The sequence below is a fragment of the Chamaea fasciata genome, unplaced genomic scaffold, assembly GCF_029207755.1.
Source record: "Chamaea fasciata isolate MVZ Bird 193981 ecotype frontalis unplaced genomic scaffold, bChaFas1.0.hap1 SCAF_2, whole genome shotgun sequence".
Taxonomy (NCBI): Eukaryota; Metazoa; Chordata; class Aves; order Passeriformes; family Sylviidae; genus Chamaea; species Chamaea fasciata.
Window position 1 is genome coordinate 63,110,915 of NW_027094087.1, and position 25,440 is coordinate 63,136,354.

Below are 25,440 nucleotides of genomic sequence, written 5' to 3' on the forward strand. Positions count from 1 at the left end.
TGAGGTTTCTTTCTTCTCCAGTCCCACCCACAATATACAAACATGCAATAAATAGAAATAACACAGATTAACAGTTTGTCTCTATGTTACAAATCACCGGATGCATTTATTCATTGAAACATGAGTTATCTCTGTCAAAAATCTGTTAATTCAAGTTATTCAAAATAGTAGTTTTGTACTTGGGCTGATGCTGTTCAACATTTTTGTCAGCAGCATGGAGAGTGGGTTAGAGTCCACCCTCAGCAATTTCACTGACAGCAATCTGGGTGGTGCAATTGACAAGCTGGAGGGAAGGGACACCATAACACACCCTTGAGAGGTGGGCCCATGTGAACCTCCTGAAGTTCAGCAAAGCAAAGTGCAAGGTTCTACACCTAGATCACAGCACTCACAGGCACACCTACAGGTTGGGAGGAGAATTGGTTAGCTGCAGCCCTGTGGAAAAGGACTTGGGGGGTAATGGTTGAAGACATGGAGGTGTGAGCCAGCAGTGTGTGCTCACAGGCCACAGAGACAAGTGAATCCTTGGCTGCATCATAAGGAGAGCAGGTGGAATGAGGTGATTCTCCCCCTCTACTGTGCTCTTGTGAGATGCTACCTGGGATACTGCATACAGTTCTTCTGCTCCCAATGTGAGAAGAACAAGTAACTGTTGGAGCAAGTTCAGAAGATGGCCAAAAGTCTGTTAGAGGGTTGCATCACTTCCTCTATGAAGACAGGCTGAGGAAGCTGGAGCTCTTCAGCCTTGAGAAGGCTGCATAGAGACCTCATATCAACGCTTCAGTATCTGAAGGGGACCTACAAGGAAGACAAAGAGGGACTCTTTATCAGGAACTGTGGTGACAGGAAAATGAAGAATGGATGCAAAATGAAAGAAGGGAAATTTAGGCTAGATATTAGGAAGGGATTCTTTACTGTGAAGGTAGCAAGTCACTGGAACAGATTGCCCAGAGATACTGTGGATGTCCCAACCCTGCCAGTATGCAGGGACAGTTTGGATGAGGTATTGAGCACCCTGGTCTAGTGGGAGATGTCCCTGCTCATGGCAGGGAAGCTGAGATTAGATGATCTTTAAGGCCCCCGTCAATCCTTAGCATTCTTTGACTCTATGAAAATACCAGGACAAATAATTAGACTGTAGCCCTGTTTCCAAATCTTTTTGAAGCCTACTGAGCCATTATTCAGCATTTTGCCACCAACCCAGAGTTCTTCATTGAACACTAGAAATCTGATTTAAACCAATGAGAATGCCAGAGACAGGGCATTTCTAACTACTACATATTGCATACTTTTTGTAAATACTATCTTTGGTATAATTTCTGTTTGTATAGCAACCAATTAAATATATCTATAGAGGCACTAGTTAGTGAGGCACTAGTTAGCTATTCTTGTGGATCAGTACTGAGTATGGACCTAAAGCTGCATTAGGAATTCTTCAGACTTCTGAGGAAATGCACATGGAAGAAAAAATCCAGTCTCAGTACCAGGCTAGGAAAATGAGAGAGGGCCATATCTGTATGTAACCATCTATCTCCCCAAATGAAATTTATAATTTCTTATCAACTGTTAAACTTCTGTGTACATTTTAGGGAAAAAAATCAACACTAGGAAACATTATTTCCAGCATTCAACACTGTAAGCAGGGAAACATGTAAATTATCTGTTAGAAAACAGCAGAAGGAATGCAGGTATTTCTCTCACTTCCCAAAATTCACTTATTATTTAAGATGGCAACTAACAGGGTGAATTTTTTTCCTTTTAGACTGACAATCTTTCTTTAGAAAACTAGGTTCCCCCCCCCCCCCTTTAAACGTGTCTGGAAGTGTTAGACTTGTCCACCTTTCATATGATAGCCTAGAGCACACATTCAAGATGTAACAGATCTCATTTCTGTGGCTTCCTCAGCTGGAGGCAGTTCAAACCTGTATTTCCCAGGAGAGTGACTTAACCAGTGGAGAGGGAGGGAGATTTCTTCCCAGCTCTTCTGACAGAGTTTTGACACTACAGCTAAGAATTGAAGATTTATGGGATGAGAGAGATAAGAAGTTTCTAGACTTTTAACATGGTGATGGGACCATTCATCAAAGAGAATGACTTTTTGTTTCTACTTTATTTGTATGTTAAGAATTGGGAAACATATAAGCAGAAAACAGATGTACTGACCTTCCTGTTCCCAGATTAGAAGTTCAGTTATATGGTTACTATGTCTTTACCCCTCTTGTATCTTCCATATGATTCTGAAAGATTTCATATCTGTCTGTATGATTTTACAGATTTAGCAAATGTGGGGAACATACATTCCTTCTTTCCCAGATGGACGATTAAATTCTTCTCTTGGGAAAGGTAGAAATAGGATTCAAATCCAGGGGAAGTATTTAGAGACTTAAAAGAACACAAAACCTGGAGTTTTTCCACCTTGAACATAAACTCTAATCACTAATCTATTATACAAAATTGAGCACAAAAATTAACCACATACCCATCACTGCCCCTATATATTACCAGGTGTTATCCCACCAGAGATTTTAAAGAAAAAATTATGTGACTGGTGCTCTGAGCATTAGTTCATGTAGCATAAGTTAGCTGCGGTCAAAAACTGGTTCACACACTTGTCCAGACATAGACTGCAAACTACTTTGTGTAAAGTAGCCATAAGCAGAAGAGAGCCTTGGTAATTCTAGTCATAACAGGTGCACAACTCTGGGCATATAGCACATTTTATATCTCTACCTTTTTGCCATGTACCTGCAGAATTAAGAAGGATTTTTTCTGGATCCCATTCTGCTTACTGCATTTGTGGCCATCAGATGATGGTTGCAGAATTATGTCAAATAAAAATTGAAAAAAAAGAAAAAGAAGTCTGCACATTAACTGTTTCTTCAAAATTATATTAATGTTTCTAACAATGTACATTTAGAAAGTTGTTTCAGAGCCAAGCAGGCTGAAACCAAGGATGTAGAAATTAAGGTATACAATTGAAATATTAGTCAGAGAGAAGAGGATGGAAAAAGCGCATTCCTTAAATCTTGCAAGGAAGTTGTGCTATATTTCTTTTTTACAATAAAATTATATAAAATTGTACTAGTTCACTTACTAAGGCTCCCTCAGAGACAAAAGCTGGAGCCAAAAATGTGCTACTTAAAAGGAGTGCAGCAGAAAGATTAATTAAATCTTTTTGTTGAAGGAAATAGAAGGTAAAGTGACGTCCTTCAGTATCAAGAATCCATCTATGGGAAGATAATGTTCTAAAGGAGAAGACAAGCAAGACTTTTACAGTATTTCCAACAGGAAGCCCTAAGATATGATATCCAGATTAACAATGTCCATCCTTTGTGTTCTAAATGGCAGAGTGATCACAGTGTGCTTACTTCTGAGAAGTCTTTTTCTCTTTGTTCCAACTCACAGATGTTCCTGAGGAGGGGATGTTTCAACTCAGATTGAGTGCTTGAATATTGAGGGTTGAGGTGAACCATAAGAGCTGCCTTCTGAGGTGGAATACAATGTGGTGAACCCGTGTTCACAATGTGAAAGCTAACTGCTCCTAATGATGCTGTGGATGATGTGAACTACAGAAAACCTGACAGAGCTTTATATAAAAATCATACTGTATGAAGATCTGTTTTAATATTTTCGTTAAAAACTTTCTTATTTCATCACTAAAAATGTATCAGTAATACAGAGTATTTTCTACAAATGAGAATATTTGGGTCACAATTTATGACAGTTTGCTTGGTCTGTATTATTGGTAATTATATTCTCTTATTCGAGTACTTAAACTTGTGTAGAAGAGAGTAGTGTTTGCTTTCTTTAATCAATTAATTATTTAGATTTTATATATTGACATATCAGAGTCTCAGCAATATCAAAAATATCCTATGGCAGTCTAACTGTTAAGCTACCTACATGGTGTAAAAACAAAAGAAGTAAATTGCCTAAATGACATATCAACATTGTCTTTTTAAATTATATTCCTTTAAAAATTATATTACAAGCATATTCTTCATGACTCCTTCCTTACAAATATAAACTGATGCATAAGCTTTACCAAAAAATAAAAATTAATATTTTAAGACAGCTTACATTGTGCACATTTTTCTAATTGACCGTTCATATTCTTAAAGCATAAATTAATTTCAGTAAATATCTTCCCTAAAGTGCTCTAAATTACCAGCTCCTTGTGATCCAAATTATTTGCTCTGAATAATTTATCTCCACATAAAGCTCACATAAAGCTAACATAAAATTTGGGCTAGCAGTTAGCATGATAGGGTGGTTGTTGTCAGATACTCCTACTGTACACTGAGACTGATACACTAGCTGAGGATGTGATGGACAGTTTAACAAGTCTATCTGCCACTGACAGGAGTCTGCTCTGGTACCGTTCTTTGAATTTTATAGGTCAATGACTTGTACGGCTTATTTAATACCTCAAAAACTGTCTTTATATACTTGCTTAAATAAGTGATGGAAGCATGCTTAAGCTGAGTTGGCATCCCCTTTGTGCTAGATGTCTGTAAATATTTCATTGAATAAGCTTATTGGTAGGATGTTCATGAAACCAAGTTTTAAGCCTGCATTAAGAAACATGAAATTTGGACCTTAAAATGTATTTGTCCCTTGCATTCAGTTCTCAGAATTATACATCTAATTAGGAGATAGATGTCATGAGACTAAAGTAAATATAAAAGTGAGGAAAATATGAGAATAGTCTATATTTCACTATTTTCACCATTGCTTTGTGTTTTGTAATTTTTTAGCACTCTCAGTCAAGTCAGAAAAAGTAAGGGAAGCCAATACCTATAAATGGAGATTGAAAACAATATTAACATACATATTAACCACACTTCACTTTAATTTGAGTTTGGTATAATTTATCCTTTAATTTTAAATACCAAAAGTCAAAACATGTGAATTTTCTTCTAACTCCTGCTTGTTAGGAAACTGAGTCGTCAAAAATGTCTAGACTTTTCTATGAAGCAGGAAAGAAAGCATGATATTTCGTTGAAAACAAGATACAGGCTACTGGGGCAAAAGAGAGGTTTGACGTCACTCTTCCTTGTATCACATGACAAAATAAAGATTCTACAGATTTTGACTATTGTTTCTGGGGAGAAATTTGTGTGGGAGAATTATGTGCGTGTGCAGATGTATGGGTCAGTTGTAACTGCATATTAGTAATGCCTTGGCATACATTTTAACTAGATAAAGCACCACTACTCTTAAGATCAGAAGACACAATTATAGCAAGTTAGGGAGGTGACTTATATGCCATTGAATTTCTACAGATTAACTCAGCTCCAAAAAATGCTGAAAAAAGATTAACACGTAGCTGAGAAGAAATGCAGAAAAGGAAGCCTTTTGCAAGAAGATCATTCTTTAATGTTCCAGGACTTCATTTCACACACAGTTTCTTCAGTCTGAAATAACAAATTGGCAAAAAGTGATGAAATATATACTATTTTTTTTTTTAATTTAAAGTATTGTTTTATTCTAAGTATGAGAAACTATGTTCATTGCTGTTCAGGTGTGTTGTTTGTATTTTGTGAACACATAAACTGTGTGCGTATAAGAATTTCACAGTCTACTAAAAGAATTTCAAGTGCAGCCACAGAAGAAAGAATATAATTAATAGATGTCTACACTGTTCCTTAACAGCTGGCTCTGCATATTTCCATGATTACAGCAGGGGATTTCCAGGAGGTAAGCTGTGCAGAATGGATTTGAAATTTTTTGTTTGAAGACAACATATCTCCACTATGACTCAGACTGCTTTTATTACCATGTCTGGAACTTGTCATTAGAGCTTTGATTAAATTCCTGTTTCTAGGAGAATGAGGAGAGTGTGGGATGACAGTAATTCAAGATTTCTAGAATCATTAGCCTTTTTTTTTTTTTCACTTCAGCTAGTGAGGTTGTGTGCCAAGAAATTAAGTACAGAATGCATTGACTGCATTGATTAGTGACCTTTTCCTGACAAAAAAAAAACAAGCCAAAACAAAACCAGAACCCCTCTTGGTATATAATTTCACCAAAGAAACAATATGCAACCCATTTTTTAGATCTGTTGAAAAACATTCATACTCTAATTTGCAAGCTCAAGTTGTTTATGTAGTCAAGTGATAATAGATGACTTCTTCTCTTGCAAGGTTTTACTTCTTTTTCAAAGAGAAAAAAATGAAAGAAGGCTGTTTAAAAATTTCAAGGAATATTATTTCTATTCTGAGATCAAGTATACTGAATTTAAACTAATTTTGATCCTCTGGACTCAGTAGAATTTCCAATTATTTATTTTTCTGAATAAGAGATCTAAATGTGAGTCCAAACTTTGGGCAGTTTCAACTCATGGAAGCCTATTAATCAAAAGATTACAGTTATTCCATAAATATAATTATGGTTTTCAGTTAGGTCATGACATGTCATAAAACATCATCGAGGGAGATATTACCCTTTATACAAATTACCCTTTTGTTTCTTCCAAAAGGATCACTGATGACATTTAAAAGTTGCAAGTGAATTTCACATTGTTCTGCATGGAAATATGCCAAAGTTGCTAACAGTGTGCTCGCAAATGGAAAAGGATTAAATATATGAATAATACATGGCAAGCGCAATGCAAGTGTAGAGTTATGTCATCTTTTAAATGGAATCTATTCAGATTTAAATATCTGCAATAGATCATAAATGTTTTTGGTTGTCAACTAAATTTATCAATTTTCTGGGACCAAATGTTTAACTAGCCTTATGTTTGTAGGATATTTCTTCCCTGTGTATAAACCACTCATTCTGCATATGGCTGCTGAAAATTAAACCTGCAATTAAGGTCTATTCTCAGTGTTACATGTGGCTGTGCTCCTAGTCACATGAATTACACTTTAAAGAACTTTCTAGAGGCTTCTGATGTAAGAACTACTCTAACAAAACCAGGGGAACCTCATTTAATTATTGGATTTGCCTTCGTGTCAAGATTTTTGATAGCTTTAATGTCAGTATAGTGACTTCTTATCTGCAAGTTTACTGCATGAAGGAATCAGTAAAATTTTCACGGAATCAGTAATATTTATTACTTCTCTTGATATTCCAAGAGGAAAGATGCTATAAAAATGAAAAGTATCATTTTCTAATTTAAGAAAATTGAGTCCTTCATGCTTTAACTGACTTTTATGTGAATTCCATGCTTTTTTTTGTCATTTAGTAATTATGCTATAAAGATTAAAGTCTTGGAACTAATTTTTTGATTAGCATAAGTGTTTTGATATGAATATTTTGCCAATACAGTTAAGCTTAATACAAGAAATTAGAAACTAGGAATTATTAAGCCATTTTGACTATCCATACTTTGTGTAATTTGAAATAGAATTTGCTTGACGTGCAATTGCTTTCTTGTTACCATTATATGAGTTTAAAGGAAGGTCATGAATAGTTTTGCGCTATTACTGTTCTATATCTCAAAATCTTTTGGGAAGTTGATGGATGTATCCTTTAAGGTGCCAAAAAAAGAAAACAAACAAAACCACAAACAAAAACAAACCCTCCCCCGCCAAAAAAAAACTCCAACAAAAAAAAACCAAAAACAATAAAAAAAAAAAAGAAAAATATTCCCCACAAAACCAAAAGGAAAATAAGTGAAATCGAGAGACAAACTAACCCAAAAGTACACTGAAAAACTCAGTTGCCCCAAGTTGTTTCTTTCTGAATAACCTTGATAAGGGTGAGTAACTCAGTGCTATTGTGGTACTTAAATGCAAAGAGAATTTTAGAGTAGGTTTTTCATCCTCACCTGCACCAGGCCTGTGTAAGAGACGGTCCGAAGATCCCTCATCTGCCTCACAACCATCGTCAAGGACAGAGACTGAAACCCCTAAAAGGGACTTTTAAATCTCAACACAAGACTTCTGGCCTGGCTGAGGTGGGATGTTGGCCAAGTGCTGCCTGCAGGTGTGTTCTATGGAAAAACCCAGCACTCATATCGGAACATCAGAACCTGAGCAGAAACAATGGCAAGTCATGGTGAAGTGACTGCGCCTGCTGACTTGTACTGGTTGACACTGTACCTGCTGATGACCGACTTATTCTGAGTTCTCTAAATGAACACACTGCAGTAATTTCTCCCACCTGTTTGGCCAACTGCCAGTCGCTTCGGAGAAGACTATAAAAACCCTGGAGACCCCTCTCACTTTTGAGATCTCCCCACTGGAGAATATCATGTCTATAGGCATCTTCAAAAGCCTCGAGGACTCGACCCTCCATGCTGGTAGCTATAATCCCCTTCTCCTCTTTTCTCTTTCTTACTATTCTATCGCATTTGTTGGCACTAAATAAAGGTGCATTTGTGATTGAGTAAACTGAGTTTGTCCCCCCCTGTGTCTTTTGCACTCTGAGATCCCTAAAACGAACCATCACGAACCCCGCTTGTGTGAGCGGATCGTGACAGCCTGGAATTAGCAAGGGAAGTTCTTTCTATGGCCTTGGCAATGTTTGAGACAGGCAACTGTGCTCTTTAATTCCTTACAATCTTCTAAGTCATAGCAGTAGCAGTTTTGCTCTTTGTGTGGATAAAAGCCCAGTCAAGAATTTGCAATGGGCTATTGGTAATCCATGTTGTCTGAACTAAGATATATGCATTTCAAGACTGATTTTACTAATTTCAAATAAATCTAAGCAGATTTCTATTAGAAACCATTATAGCAAAACATAAGTCTTAAATTGATCCGGTGAACAGGACCTTTAGAGACCCTGTTTATCTCAAATGTAAAAGAATTCCAGATTGCCACTTCATGTACAAGCATTGAAAATAGTAGACATAAGTTAATCCCTCCCACTCTGTATGGGAGTTTTCAGGGTATTTCAGAAATTGAAAAATGTGTCTTATAGAGAGATTTGAGAATCACTGAATCATAGAAAGTTTAGGATTGAAGGGACCTTGAAGATTATCTAGTTCCAACCTCTTAGCCATGGGCAGAGATGTCTTTCCTAGACCGGAGTTATTCAGAGCTCCCTCCAGAATGGCCTTGAGCACTTCCAGGGATGGGGCATCCACAGCTCCTTTGGGCAACCTGTTCCAGTGTCTCACCACTTTCACGGTAAAGAATGTCTTCCTAATCTCTAATCTAAACCAACTGTCCCTGCATGCTCTAAGAAATAACCTCTATATATAGCATCTTTGTTGTAGACTCTGAATCTTACTCATCTCATTAAAGAGAGGTCAGGAAGTAATCTAATGCACTTTTCAAAGTCACCTAGAGAAAGGATTTAGTTTCTTAAAGATTTCCATAAAATGTGAAAGCAGATCAAGGGCCACTACTTTTAAGTTGAATGCATACTACAATTAATTACTGTAGTATCTTGGGGTGCATCCCCTTCATGTTTGAAGACTTTCAATTAAATGTAAGAAAACCCAGTGTGACACAGAGAATAAGAATCTCTGTAAACTATATTGCATGCAAGGTCAGTTGATGCTAGAAGTCCATTTTAATTATTAAAACCTATTAATATGTAATTAGCATTATTTGTTAAATGGCCACTGCTGGGGAATTATCCCTTGGACTATACTTGTTACTTGTTTCTGTAATTATATCCATTAAGCAATCCTCATAGTTTCTGTGCTTTCTAATTTGATGGGTTGTCAAGCTTTAAAAACTATGTCTTGTTTTATTTTATTTTTAATCCCTCTTACAAACATAGTGTTTTACTGCTATTAAAAAAACCCCCAAAGCACCCTAATGGTGTTTTATATTATACTGGCCAAATAATTTTATCCGAATATTTTGCTTGGTTTCTTTGCATTAGTCACTGATAACATCAAAGGAGACAGATATTTCACAGATGTGGAGGAATAAGGGCTCATTAATAATTAAGAGCTTCAGTTTCACAATTTTCTAAACTATATGGATAAATTCCTCATCAGGATTTTTTTCTATGACACTGAACTGTAGAGAAACATGATATTAAAAACAATTCTTTTCCTCTGTTAGATTTTGCATATGCAAATTCTAACTGCAGACCTCTGTGTGCCTGTGCATTTTTTTATATATTTTTTTCTGTTTACTTTTTTTAACAGAAGTCCCTGAAATCTCTGGCTACTTTGATCGTGTAATTTTGACAAGTAGCTGTTGTTTGTTCCCCCACTCCTCCAGGCCCACATTCTCTGCTGTCATATGTCACTACTGGTTGTGTCAATCACGCATCTCCCCAACAAGTGCTGTTAGAGAAGAGCAGAGAGTGATAGTTAAAATGTCTAACCAATTTAAAAACATATGTTATAATACTATAACACTAAACCCCACATAATTGTTGTGGCATTATAGATGTGTTTAAGACCAGCATGTGCATTCTAATCAAATTGCATACACAATGGAGATTTACAACAATTACATATATTCTGGAGCTTTTTGCAAATCTGTGTAATTTTCTTTTTTTATAAGTTTTGAAATTAGAATGTGGACATTTTCTAAAATTGAAAAGCTTTCAGTAATGTCTGGTGGATGGAAAGAAAGAGAGAAGAAAGATAATATTTTGAGAAAGATTAATAGAGAAGAGTGAAGGACATTATGCTTACAAAGAAAATGCAATCATGGATTGTTTTGTATTATTTTGCTGTAAGAAATTTCCAGTAGGATTAAAAATTTTAGATGAAGAAAGAAATGTGCCATGTTATCCCTCCCCCCCCCCCCCCCCCAACATTAATTAAGAAAAACTGTTTGTTCATCTCTTTTGCAAACTGGATGTACTGGTTTTGGCTGGGATGGAGTTAATTGTCTTCGAAGTACCTGGTGTGGGACCCTGTTTTAGATTTGTGCTGAAAACAGAGTTGATGATAGAGGGATGTTTTAGGTAGGTATTGCTGGGCACTACTTTTCTGCTCCTTACTCCACAGAACCAGTGAGTAGGCTGGGGGTGCACAAGAAGTTTATGGGGGACACAACCAGGAGAGACTGACAGACCCCAACTGACCAAAGGGATATTCCAGACTACTTGGTGTCATGCTCAGCATATAAAGCTGGGGGAGGAAGAGGAAGGTAGGAAGGGGAGTGATGGTGCTTTTTATTCACAAGTCATTACTACACATGATGGGGGCCTGCTTTCCTGGAGATGGCTGAACACCTGCCTGGCCCTGGAAAGTGGTGAATGAATTCCTTGTTTTGCTTTGCTTGCGTGTGTTGCTTTTTCTTTCCCTATTAAACTGTCTTTATCTCAACCCACAAGTTTTCTAACTTTTACCCTTCTGGTTCTCTCCCCCGTCCCACCATGGTGAATTGAGTGAGTAGCTGCATGGACCTGAGTTCCTCGTTGGGGTTATACCACAACCCTGGTAAACCTACAAAACTGCCAACAAAATCCTAATATTGGCACTAGAAACACATATTACATTGATTTGCAGTAAAGCACAGCAAGGTAGCACTAAACTTTTGAGTGGTCTCTGCAGTATATTTTCTTGTTTTGGGTGGATGGAACATACGCAGCGGCTGTTGTAGTACATCACTAGAATTAGTTTCTTGGGATTAGAATAATGCTATTCTATGAATTCTCCTTTCCATTTTATGGCTTCTGTGTGGCTGTTTGTTTATAGAAAATCCTATCAATCATCTGGATTCATTAGAAGTCTGCCTGAACAGCACAGTTCTGTATAATTTTCTTTACCATTATTTTTAAAATTGTGCATGGGAAAACAGAGTCTTTGCAGTTTTTTATTCAGTATAACACTGTCCTTTGAGAGGTAGACTAGATTTACATCAAGGCTGATTACACCAAGATATGATCTAACTGCTAAAAAAGGTATGTAAAAATATCCACAGTTTCCATTAAAAAGGGATCATTTTGATATAGGAAAGTTGTTTAGTCTGGGATAGCAGGGAAGAGATTTTGCTAATGCTATTCCAGAATAATGATATTCAGGCATTGCCTAACAACCCATTTCAACATAAAAGTTTGGAAACTCTAGAGAAACCTACTTCTGTAGATACAGATTTAAAAACAGCTTTGAAACTTTTTCCCATTAAAGTCAGGTCTACTGTGGGGAAAACTTTCTTTTTGCTCACCTTCTTTTCTTTCCTCTGCTCCTCAACCAAGTGATATTAGGAATGTAATTAGCTGAAGAAAGCTTCTTTATGCAACACTACATCAGTCTTTTAGCTACTTGCACTGAAAGTTACATGGTTGTAGGAATTCAACTAATGTAAGAGTCTTTAAATACTGAATACATAATTGACTATTTTCATATTGAAACAGGAAAGATGTTCTTGTGACTTTGTGGGGGGATTATTCCAAGTTGGTTTTTTTTCTTAATGTGAGTGAGGGAGCGAAACTGTGAGTACACTATATCCAATGGGAAAATATGGTTAAAAGTAGCAAAAATGACATTTCAAGTTCTTAATTGGATTGTGGATTGTTTCCTTGAATAATCTTTCTTAAAGCTTTTTAATTTTCACAGCTCATTATCAGTTAGCTGTTTACCTTAGTATAATAGGTACTTGTTTCCCACATATCTTCCAAACTTTGCTGTCTTTCTCAATTTACTTTTATAGTTTCAACCTTTGGATATGAATTTTGTCATGTTCTCCTACATATTATAAAAAAACAAAAACAAAAACAAAAACAAAAACAAACAAACAAAAAAACCCACCAAAACCACTAACGATAAATAGCTTGTATTCCTTCTGCACTGTGCAAATATATAAATCCTTTGATATAACTAAAGCCTCTATAAAATTTCAACTCCTTGGAAAAAATTCAGAAGTTTCCCCTTTCATTCGAAAACAACTTCAAACCATATTTGAAGTAATCTTTCTAGTAGAAATGAAAACTAGAAGAGCATTATTAACCATGTGAATTGACCTCAGAGGATCAATATGAAGGTATGAATGGCATACTTGTAAATTCTTTTCTTTCTCTAAGATTTAGTGGAAAAAGAGCTGTCTGTCACTTATGGAGTCTGAATAGAAAAGTTAAGTTTCTTCTTGTTTTTTTTGTGTTTTAGTCAACTTAATATATTTTAGTTTGTTTATTTTCTAATGTATTTAATAAAACCTCACTTTAGATAAGATAGTATGTCAAAGTTCTTTTATACTGAAGTCTTTTGTTTCATCTGTATTTAACCTGTAGATGGAAAAACTATTACACAAATGGATCTATTCAAAACAGGGGTAATAACAATTGAAAAGAAGTTGCTTAAAACTCTTCAGTACTGATCCTAATAGATGAAATATACTATACAGTCTTATTTGCCTCAGTGTTTTAGTGTCTTTTAGGTCATTCTGTGCATATTCTGTGAGCCATATACTGAGACAAATTTTGGAGTAATTTAGTTAGAGGAAGGCCACAATGTTAGATACAACACATAATGCTTAGTTTTCTTCAAGGTTGAGTATGCTGCCCCAGTTTCTCTGCCTTTCTTATCATTCATTACTCATATTGAGATAGCATCTCTGAGGCATAGGTGCCCTTCTATGCATTGTGCAAAAATAGGAAAGAGAAGTTTCCTGTCTTGAGAAGGAAAAGAAACTGCTTGATTTTATTATTCCAAAAGTACTGAAGGGGAGTCTGAGTAAGAAAGTGATGAAAGGGGTTTAACCCTTTCTGCCCGTTTACTGAGTGGTCACAGTTCAGGGTCATGCTCTCTTTGTGCCTCAGTTTCCAAAGCACACAAGTAGTTCAAGTTGAAATCTTTACACCTGAGGCTTGTTTTCCAAACTGTATAATCAAACCAACCCATTGGAATTGAAGGAAAATACCCACTGGTTTTTAAGACCTGAGATCTTAATTATAGTTACATCATGGAGCAGTGCAAGTGGTGTTTGGTGGAACTGTGATCAGAACAGGAGGGTAACAGCCACAGTTCTACCAGAATCTCAGCAGAATACATGATTTCTGTCAACCCCTCTAATATATACTTTAGGGCAGAATTTGTGATCGACAGCTTTCAGACATTTCCTATATTCACTGCATTCATCTTTTTACCTTGCATGCAAGAACAGCAGCTAAAAGAGCCTGTAATAATAAAACCTAATTGACATTTCATCAGTAACTCCTGCCAAGATATGTTGAGTTTCTATCAATCAAATGTATAAAAACTTATGGGAAATTCATGAATTTTTTAAATAGCTCAGTGATATTATATATCTAATCAACACACTATTGCAAATATAACTGAATTTTTTTTATTGTTCTGAAAAGTTTTATTTGACTTTGGATAAGAAGAAAGTAAATGCAAAGAGAAAAAAGAGTATTTTGTAATACCAGTAACACACTGATTCTGTTTGAATTTGATGCACAGAAGAGAAAGTTTATGTGAATTATATGAATAATTGTAGTTTCCCTTTCCCTTCCCCTTCCCTTATCCCTTTCCCTTCCCCTTCCCATTCTTCTTCCCCATTTGTTCTGCAAACTCCTTCTTTGGCATTTGTTGAACAGAGTTATTGCTGGTGAATCTGAACTCTATTTCCCAATTTATTCATGGTAAAGAAGTGTTCAAATGGCCAGTCAGATACCAAAAAAATCGAAGTATCTGTTTTATTGACTATAATTTGCTAACAGAATAAATTATAAATAATGTGAGCTTTGGAATCCTGGACAGGTGCTAAACGCTACAGAAGGTGAAAGAAAATTAGTGTGAAAACACACTTTATTCATATTTGGAGAAAATATCCCTTTGAAATGAGTCTGAGTGAAATGTGCAGTGACATGACTCTAGTTTCTCCTGGTTCACTGTTCTTTCAAAGTACATGCACATTAAATTGTACATTAAATTGGCACACAACTTTATTTATTCATCTGAGACACATTTGGCTAAAAGTATTTTGCACGTCATCATTTGTTCTTTCCTTCTTTCTACCTAGTGAATGGCTGCTATTGCCATTGTGACCCACCACAACCTGGTTTTGCTTGGACCTCATTGCCTCATTTACTCTCAGAGTTAAAAGTTCAGTTAAGAGGGCAGACACTTTGCTGTAGACTTCACCACTTGTTGGTGAAGGTTGCCAGAATCCTTGGTGTGAGAACAATATGCTTTCTCTGGTACACCAGACAAAGAGTGTGTGTCATCTGCCACAAGCTGGCACTAGTGACTGGTGTGACTGGTTTCCCTCACACAGGTTCTTAGGTAAAAAATATTTGCCTTCCTAACACAGGCTTAAGAAACTCTATCAGCTCTCAGGTAAGGAATTGTGTCCATCTTTCTTAAACTTTGGCGTACACCATTGTCTTGATGAGCAACTACCAGTCTTTGTTGGAGAGATTGGGTGGGGTTGTTCAACCTGGATTACAGGAGACACCTTAAGGGCTTTCATTGTATAAAAGGGCCTTATAAGACAGATGGAGAAAGGCTTTTAACCAGGGTCTCTAGTGATGAGGGGCAACAGTTATAAACTGAGGAGGGAAGGTTTAAATTGGACATAAGGAAGAATTTTTTTAATAAAAAGAGGAGTGAATCCAGAGAAGTTGTGGATGCCCCATCTCTGGAAATGTTCAAGGTGAGGCTGGATGAGGCTTTGAATAACCTGGTCTAGTAAAAGATGTCCCTGCCCATGTCAGGAGAGTTGCACTAGATGATCTTCATAGATTTCATCTAATCCAAACAATTCCATGATTCTATCACATTCTTCTGTCTTGCCATAGCCTTCCATCACGGACCATTCAACCAGCTTACAGTTTTCTCCAGTCAGTAGTTATATGCCTTTAGAGTGGAATTTCTATATTGGTAAAAGTCCAGGAAGAAATTTTTCTTTTTTATTGTCTTGTTATGCCAGCACATATTTATTCTACTAAGCACCGGTTTTGACTTAATGAGACCTGTGCATAATTCTTACTCGAACGGACTCTCCAACAAGTGCATTACCTGTATCTTGCATTCATTTAAATGATGATGACTGATGAACTGCAAGCCCTCAGTCTCACTAATTTTTTGATTCTCAGTCTTGCTATTCATTTCAGTCAGGTACGTACAGATTTACCTCTCCCATGGGTTTGCCCAGCTGAAAGGGCCTTGTGGTTTTCCTGGAGGCAACTTCACTTTCTGTGTCTTACTCTACTCCTTTAAGAAGTGCCTACATTAAAATACCAGTGATCATCTTGAGATGAATAGGTAATACTTGAACAGCTTCCTTCAAGACTGAAGCAACATTATTTAAACTTGAATGTAATTTACTCTAAGTACATGTATTTACGCTAAGGAAGAAATTTTATTTCCCCAAAATAATTACCTATTACTGTCTATGTGTTTCAGAAAAATCAGAGTCTGAGAAATAAATCTAGTTTTGGATCAAATCAGGCACTCTCGAAAATGACATCAGTATAATCTGAGTTATCCACAGAGCAGTTTAAACTGTAAGGGCTTTTACATTTCTGAGCTGCAGATTTTACTTTATGGCAAGTTATTATACTGTAAGTGCACAAGAGACAACATGATGTGTTTTCAAAGACTAATCTTGGCAGATGCTCAGAACTGAGATTACTTGTGAATTCAACAGAACATGCAGTTTGCTATGCAATGCTATTGTTCATGAACTGCCTTTCATTTTATTGAAAATATTCATATACATAACTCAAACACAGTTTTGAAAATGAAAACATGCCAAAAAAACTGATCTGTTGTGCCAATTGTAGGCTAACAGATAATGGCAAAGAAAAAAAAGTTGGTTCAGATGAGTGGCAATAGCAGCAAAGCACTCTTTCTTCATTTTATTCAATGCATAAATTAAATATTTTTAACATTCAATTAGTTCTAACCGCATGTCGTTATGTCATAACACAGCAGACATACAGGTAGATGAACCACTGTACATATTACCATGGTGTAGATAAAGCAGTAGGGGATGTGCTATTGTATTTAATTCATTCTAGAGAGCATACGTATCAAATAAATGATGATTAATCCAGATTGTCAGATAATTTAAATAGCAGTGTTCCAAATATATGTGTCTTTTAAATACCATGTCAACAGGTGCAGTTTGCACAAAGAAAATTACAAATGCCATTATAATATAAAGGAAGAATTTCCTTATACTACTTGTAGTGGTCTAAATGAAAACAATAAATTTAGCTTAACTAAATGAAATAATGATGTCTGATACTATTTTATAAAATTCTTCTCTGAAGGATTTAGACCTCTACTTACTGCACTGTGCCTCTTGTGCCACATCACTAAAAATGGGATGATGACCTGATTAGATAGCTTTCTGTTCATTATTTTCACATTTTATAACAACCTTGAAGACAATTAGACATGTCTATCAGGGTTCTATAAATCTCCTACCTCCTTTTCAAAAAATAGCTTAAGATGATTGAAATTACAGTGCCGTATGTACTGGTCACACATTTACTACCCAACAATTTTCTGGGTAATTTAGTGGAATATTAGTAAAATAATAAACATCGCCTGTAACCACCTCTTAGCTCTTGGCTTATAATGGGGAGATCCTCAAATTTTGGTCCAACAATGACAACAGCCTGCTGCATTGTATTTCACATTCTAGAACCTTTAAAATCTTGATTTCAATTTCATTATTTAAATGCTATTTTTTAAATAAACTGATATATATTATTTTAATGTAACTTTTTTTTTTCTCCTGCTGTCAAAGAAGCCAGACTGGTAAAGAGATAGAATACAGGCAAGTGAATTGAATAAATGGTCTGAGAGATGTGGCTATTTTTAAAGGACTTGGGACTTTCTTTGCTTACTTTACTTTCTAGAGCATGGTCAAAATAATTCTGTGAAAAAACAAGAAAACTCACTTTTCAAAAACATTAATGAATTTCAAAGGTAGAGTGAGCCAGAAAAAACAGTATCTTCCGTTAGAGTTTTATTAACTGAAAAAGCAGAGAAGATTTGGGTTATAAATTGCTTCATCAGCCAGTCCAATGTACTTCATGGAGAAAAAACCCAAACATCAAAAACTGTGGGTATTTTTTTGTTTTGTTTTGTTTTTTTTTTTTAGTTTTGTTTTCTTTTGCTTTCTTTTGTTTTTTAATGGGAGAATTAAGCCAGCTCTGCTGTATTGCTTATTCATAAGTAAAGAAAGGCTGTGAAACAATCTTGTGAATGTTACAGGATGTCTGCCTTTGTATTGCCACCCCCAGATCAGAGAAATTTCTTTCGTCACAATAAGAAAAATATCAAATAAGGGAGTAAGGTTTGTGAGCAACCTGGAGAGCCGTCCACATCTAAGCCTTAGCCATCAGAAGTGGCTAAAATATGGATGAAGTTATTTCAGACTGAGAAGAAGCAAAGCAGATGGCAAAGAAAGCAGCATGCAGAACATTTGAGAGGGAGGGTTTAGAAACAAGGGCTGAGATGAAGATGAATTTTTTTATTTTATTTTTAAAGTAATGCTGAGATGTTAGAGCATGATCAAAAAAAAAGGATGTAAAAGTGAAGAACATTTGTGATTTACTGATTAGATGGAATAAATTACACAGTCAAAGTAACGATAGAAAGTTTATAGCACCATAAGATTTAATGTTTCTGAAAGCTCAATAAAAGAAGTCAAACATTTCTCAAGGACAAATAGACATTATTCCAGGGTCATGTAAACCACCAAGACAAACTTCTCCTTTCCAGATGCAGATACTGAAGTGACTCAGTATCTTTCTTTTGACTAGGAGATTCTGGAGAAAATCCTATAGTGAGCTAAATAATTGCGCTCTTTTTTTTTTTTTTTTTTTTTTTTTTCTCTCAGTTTTTCCTTAAAATTTATAAAATGAAAACTTTCAACTCTTTTAGAGTTATAGATATTTCTCTGGAATATGAACATCTATTGCTGCCAGAATATTAAAAATTTTAACTTGGATAAAATGAAAAGTAAAACTTGATGATGTATATGACGGTTCTTCCAAGGTCACATGAGTAGTAAAGATATTCAGAGGAATTCTAGAACTCAGTCTACAATAACCTGAATCAGAAACTTAAGGATTCAGATATAACTTCTGAGAAGGCCACTGTGACATGCAAATAGGAATGGAATTGCATTCATGGGTATTTCACAAATAGGACATTTGGCTTTCAGCAGAAAGCCTAATGTTTTAGGAGAACCAAGCCTTTTACAACTCCTACTGATGGTCCTTTTGAAATTGTGAGAGAGCACAAATCCCACTGGCATCTTAATTTATAAAAATGTCTGGGAGTATTCATTGCATCTCTTCAGGCTCTGCATATTTCGCCAAATTTTTGACTTCAAAACAAAATATCTGGATGTGGTCTAAATAAGACCTGCAGAATTTGGCATATAATGAAAGCTTTAAGCAATTAAAGTGAAGAATATAATCAGTACAATTTATTGAATTTCTGCCTAAAAATAAAATTGTGATATTTTCAGGTATATTTTATTTGGATCACAGTGTCTGCAAATCCATTTGACAGATTATAGCCCAAGGAGAACTCTTAACCAGGTAGGAAATGATGAACAAGCCTTTTCCTTTGACAGGGCTCATGTATGCTGTTTTAGAAAACACCAAATCTCAACCATCTTTGTTATTAAGATAGGTTTTTTTCCTTACCCCTCAACTTGTTCTATCTTTTTTCAGCCCTAGGTTGAGGTATATAAAGCTTACAGGTCTCCACCTGAGCTGGTTATTGTTTTTTTTGAGACAATAGATTGAAACAAGCTAAGGATGACTCATTGTTCTCTTTTAAATGCCTAAGGGGAGATGACAGGTTTCTGTAGATACTGAGTTCTCCACAGACAATGAAGAACCCTGAAGTGATTAGCTCAGGCATGCATGCCTAGTAGATGACCAGAAACCAAGGCAGAATAATCCTACCCTTATTTCTTGGCAGTCCCTTGAAGTCTTGACATCCCTATATCTCAGTGAATAATTTAAGATAGGAAATGCATTCAGCCAACTTCATCTGTCTCTCATTTCTAATCAAAAGCAGTATTTTATGTTCTACTCTTACAAAATAAAAGGTAATTTAGAAGGTATTGCCTAGTCTATACATACTATATTATTTTCTGGTGTATAAAACTGTATCAAATAATTTTTATTAGATATTAAAGTCATTTGGTGTTATTACCTTACTAATTTCCTCAAAAAAATCAGGTGTTTATTTTCCCTATTCATTTTCTGAATGTAAAGTATTTCTGCAGAATATCCTTTGAAGACAAAAATAAAGGCAAGTTCAGCTGAAACATAGAGTCTTTCACTGTTTATGGGAGTATGAAAGATATTTTAAGATATTTTATTTCTCACTGTTCTACTCTAATTTGATTGATAATATATTCAATTATTTCTCCCAAGCCAAGGCTGTTTTGCTGGCAATGGTTTTCGGTAATTCTCCCTGCTCTTACCTTGACCCACAAGCCTTCATTGTTCTGTTGGGGAGGAGAGCGGATTTGGTGGGAACTGGTTCCCCAGGCAGGGTCAACTCCCCACAATATATTACATTCATACATATATTCACATCTGTTTTCTCCCCTCCATGGATCTTTTAAATCCCTTTTGCTGTGTGTTGAAATATTAGGGAAACTCCACTAAATAATTCCATGGCCTGATTGAGCTCATTTTTATGAAACTGACCTCTTCCACTCTGGTTGGGAATTTGGCCACCTGCCATGTTACTTATTAGAACAATTTTGATTGGAGTGTAGTTCTGATGTCACAGATATTTTCTTGTCCAGATTTTTTTTAGTAGACAATTCATTTTCACCAGAGTAATAAAATATTTTTAGAAAAACTATCAAATTAATGAGCCTCCACAAAGTAAGCAGTCAAGTAAGTGATACTGTTTAGTTTGGCAAAATAAATATCAACCTTGAATTAAATTAGAAAGTGGGAATATTTTGTGCACATGTGAACCATTCATGTTATATTACATTGTTTTAATTCATTTTTGAAGGGGGATACATATTTTGATGGACTATTTGACTCTGTTTGCAAATGAAATATAAGTATTTAACTCTATTGTATTTTGGCTGGCTTATGTGGTTATTGTTGTCAGTATCAGCCTTATTCCTTAGGGCTGATGCTGTGATATTGTGTTCCATATTTCCTCTGGTGTTTTGATAAATGGTAAGGAACTACTGCAGAGAAAAAGTGCAATTATTGCTCAGGAAGAAAAGAAAATGTGACTATGTAGACAGTCAATGTGTTTATATTGTACTGTAAGTCAGCAGTGTTTCTGGATCAAAGATCAACACAGTGACACGCCTGTTTGGAATTGCTTGAAAGCTTCTGCAATTCCACTTTGTTTCATTTTGGGCTTTTACCCTTTGAAACACTTGATGGCCAGTTACTTTGATATTTATTTTATTTTATTTTATTTTATTTTATTTTATTTTATTTTATTTTATTTTATTTGTACTTTTGTTGATGCTTTTGGTGGGTGGAGGCAACCTTAATTAGAGTACTTAATTAGTTCTAATCAACTCTGACGAGTAAAATTAAGACAAAGGTAGGGCTTGAAGGGACATCAGAAACCATTTACTATTCAGTCCAACTCTCTATTGAAATAGGATCTGGTGCACTGCTGTTGTCTCTGACAGAAGTCTCTAGGTTGTTCTGTAAAGCCTGCAATGAAAGGGATTCTGCAGTGTCCCTAAGAACATTTTTCCAGTGTTTTACAATACCCATATGGCAGTAAAAAATATATTAGAAAAATGTCATCAAAGAAAGGGATACAGAACATGAAAGCTCTTTCAAGGGGCAAAGTAACTTTGCCCAGTGGATACTCTATAGTTTCAGCCATGAAGTGAAAAGCAAAAAAAATCTCCAAATTTCCTCCTCACCACCTTTATTGAAATGAGATATATTAAGAAATATACGGTAAAATGTAACTGCAGGAGATGACTTTGCAAGGAATACAAGACAAATATATGCAATTGTACTTTATTTGGCCAGAAATAGTGAAGTCAAGTTCTTAGAACTAATTTTTCATCTGAAATATCATCCTTATAACTGCAGAGTGTCCCTTAAAAGCAGAGACCCTGATTCAGTGTTGAATCAGAGGAGAAAATATTGCCTACTAAATCACTAGTACTATTTCATGTACCATCTAGCTTTTTTGTGGAAACTTTCCACTTGATCTGACCTCAACCTTTCTACGCAACAAACACCAGTTAAAGTAGCAGTAAAGCCAATGTAAGTAGAGGCCTTTTGAACATAAATTCACATAAATCACAATAATTAACTGCAATTAAATATTTGCTAATGATTATCAATATTGTAATTCATTATCCACAAAAATGTTTGGAAATAATTGTGTTAATTATTTACATCTGTGAATTTGAGGAAAAATTCAAAATCAGTGTAGAACAACTTTCCTTCTTGCATCTCTTTTTGAAAGGTATGAGACAGTATTGAAGATGACTGATGACTGACTAGTTGGCCTGGAGATTTGGAACTGATCCAGAAACACTATGGTGGTTTCTAAAATAAGCAGGGTTGAAATTTTGTTGCTTAAATTTTGGAGGTCATGCAAACTATCTAAATTATAGTGTCTTCGCAAAAGGTTTGGAAAAATGCTTTGAATTTGAAATATTAAGTACTTAGAAGTGGAAGTTTGTTGTTGGGGCCAAATCCTATCAAGTTCAAGAGTTGTATCTGAACTAGAATTTAGGTCAGCTATTTCCTAATAAAAGCAACAGGAAGAGGTCAACTCTCCTAATTTCTTTCATTTTCCTGATGTTTTTTCTCCAGTTAAGTTCTACTTAGGCTTCCAATTTTCTGGAAAGAGCTTTGCCTATTGATGCCAGTGTTAACTGCCTAACATTTAAAAACTGTGATTTTAACTCTAGGGTGATTTCTTCTTGACTAGTAGAGCTCTCCAGCAATCAAATGTACTCAGCAGATTTAACTTAGTAGATGTCTGACGTATGTAACTTTGACATTCATTAGAGACAAATTTTAAAAGCACATTTGCAACCCTTTGAATAATGTTCAGACACAAAATTTTTAGGAGATAGGAAGCCAAAAGTTTAAACTACCTTCAAATGTCACTCTAGCTGGATTAAAAGGAATGGTAATGTTCCATAGTTACTCTATAATTGAAACTGGATGACCTAGAATCCCCGTCTATAATTTCATACTGATGGACATTTTTTTCCCAGATTCTTAGTATTCACTGATTTATATGAGAATAACCACTCTTGGCATTTTTTTTTCCACTTTTTCTAATATCCATACAGTTACTTAAATATAAAAATCACTTATTAAAACTGAATACCAGTTTATGTTGTTTATGGGACTTGCAGTTCTACTCATTTTGATGAGTTATTAATGATAGTTTAAAATTTAAAATATTGATTTGAGCTTTTAAAATACTTTATAGGAGACAATTTTTTTTTTTTTTATAATAATGTCTTCAACCTTTCCCAGATTTTGGGATATTGAAAGTAAGTGCTGATACTGAGGGAGACTTTATTTTTGTCTCTAAAAAATGTGTTTCAGTGTGTGCTTTGAAAGCACATAAATATGTAGAGCATTCTTTACTTTTATTGACATTGCACAGTTTGTATGTCTTTTCAACAGAGAGTATAAATAAACGTATCATAAATTTGAATACACTTTGACTTGAAATGTTGTGATATTTAAACACGGATTTCTGATGTATCATGTCTTCAGTTTACATATTAGACATCCCCTGTCACTAGGAAATTGATCTCCTGATGTAATAATAAAGTATGGACAAAACTTACTGTAGGGAGTTAAGGAGATTAAATTTCCTTTTTGAATCAATACAAAGACAGTTTTCAGTTTCACAATATTTAGACAAGAATACCAATATGCCTTTGACTACTTTTATGCATTCCAGAGGCCACAGAGGCTGAAATATACACAAGAAATATTGAGTCAGATTTTCTACGCTAAAGATTACTGCCCATGCTGAAGCTTTTCAATACAGCACTAGTAGGATTGCTGGACACCCACAAAGCTGTTTGTTTTAAATCTCAAACTGCAGAGCAAGCCCCAGTTCTGACTTTCCTTTCAATTCTTCCACTGTTATCTCTTCATGTGTGGAAGTCAGCTGCCTGAGGTGCTTTAGACTCCAAACCTCAGTTGCCACAGATGCCACCATGACCTAACCACATGTATTCTCTCCAACGGTTTCCAATTTTCAGGGGTCTGTCTTAGAATGTGCCTATTCAGGACCTCATGGAATAAGACAGAATCTGCTCTTCTATGTCTGCTGACCTAGACATACCTAATTTAAGAGGAATAAAATAATCTAGAGTTATGAAAGAGTGCTCTGTTGCTTTAGGTTGCTCTGTCTGCCATAGATTTTTTAATGTCAGTATTGTCTTCTTAGGAATCCTGGCACACATAATTTTATTTTTTGTTGTCTTTTATGCTAGAAAGATGAACTGGTTTTCTAGAACAACACAAAATGTTCATAACATTGAAGCAAAATTTACAGTATAGAAACTTTTTTTTCCTCAGATTTACATTTTTCTCATAGTGATACAATTATTCTGTTTACTAATATAGTGCACTTTAGGAATGGACTATACTTACAAAAGTGTGACAGCATGTTTTTGAAGTTTCCCCACTTTTTCACATATAGCAGTTGTGCATGAAACTTCACAAGATCAATCTTTTGACACATGACATTTCTCCTCCACTTTCCATCTTACATGACAATGAGTATAGTTTTGGCAGTTTTAAACCTAATGAATGTTGTTTCTTATTTGTTTTACATTGAGAGTAGAGTTTATATTGGAAAAGTCTAAACAGGATGAATTTGCACTCCGAATATCATACTAGAACAGAAGATAATTTCAAAGAAATGAGAAGATATGCTATTTTCTTCAATGTCCCAATATTTATATCAATACTAATTTTTATTTTTTTTGTTGGATCCTCACAATCAGCCCTTGAAAAAAAAAAAATTAGGTTCATATCATAATGCCCTCTCTTTGTTGATGAGATACTGTACTTTCAGTTTCCATTTTTATCCTGTCAATCTAGATCTATTTTGTTAAAATCTAAATCATAATTTTGTTTATATTGCTCAGTTTAGTTTACCTATTCTAGCCATATTTTAAAGAATTTTATTCTCTAATTTAATTTGATATTTTTTTCTGGACTTGAAATTATGGATCACTTTGATTATTCCCTCTGAGGATGAACAATTACTACTTGCTACATAAATCTGAGTGGATGTGGTTTGTACCTATGTTCCTTTGTGAGGTTGTTCCTTCTAAATTCCTTTAAAGACTGAATATATTACAAAGCCTGGAGCAAAGAAGGCCAGCTCAATGAGTTTTCAGGATCCTTTAAGTTTATTTAATTCACTAGGAGAGGACAGGACTGTAGAGGCCATACTTTCGTTTTAGAGTATTGTAACAGCAATTGGATTTAAACATGTAGTATAAATTACATGTCTTGACTTTTTTTTTTTTTTTTTGACTATGTAAAAATTAGGCTCTTTTGCCTTGAAAGTGTGATTTATACTGCCAAGGTAGTGCACCAGAAGTGTTTCCATGATCAAAGCAGAATTAACACCTCATAAAGAAT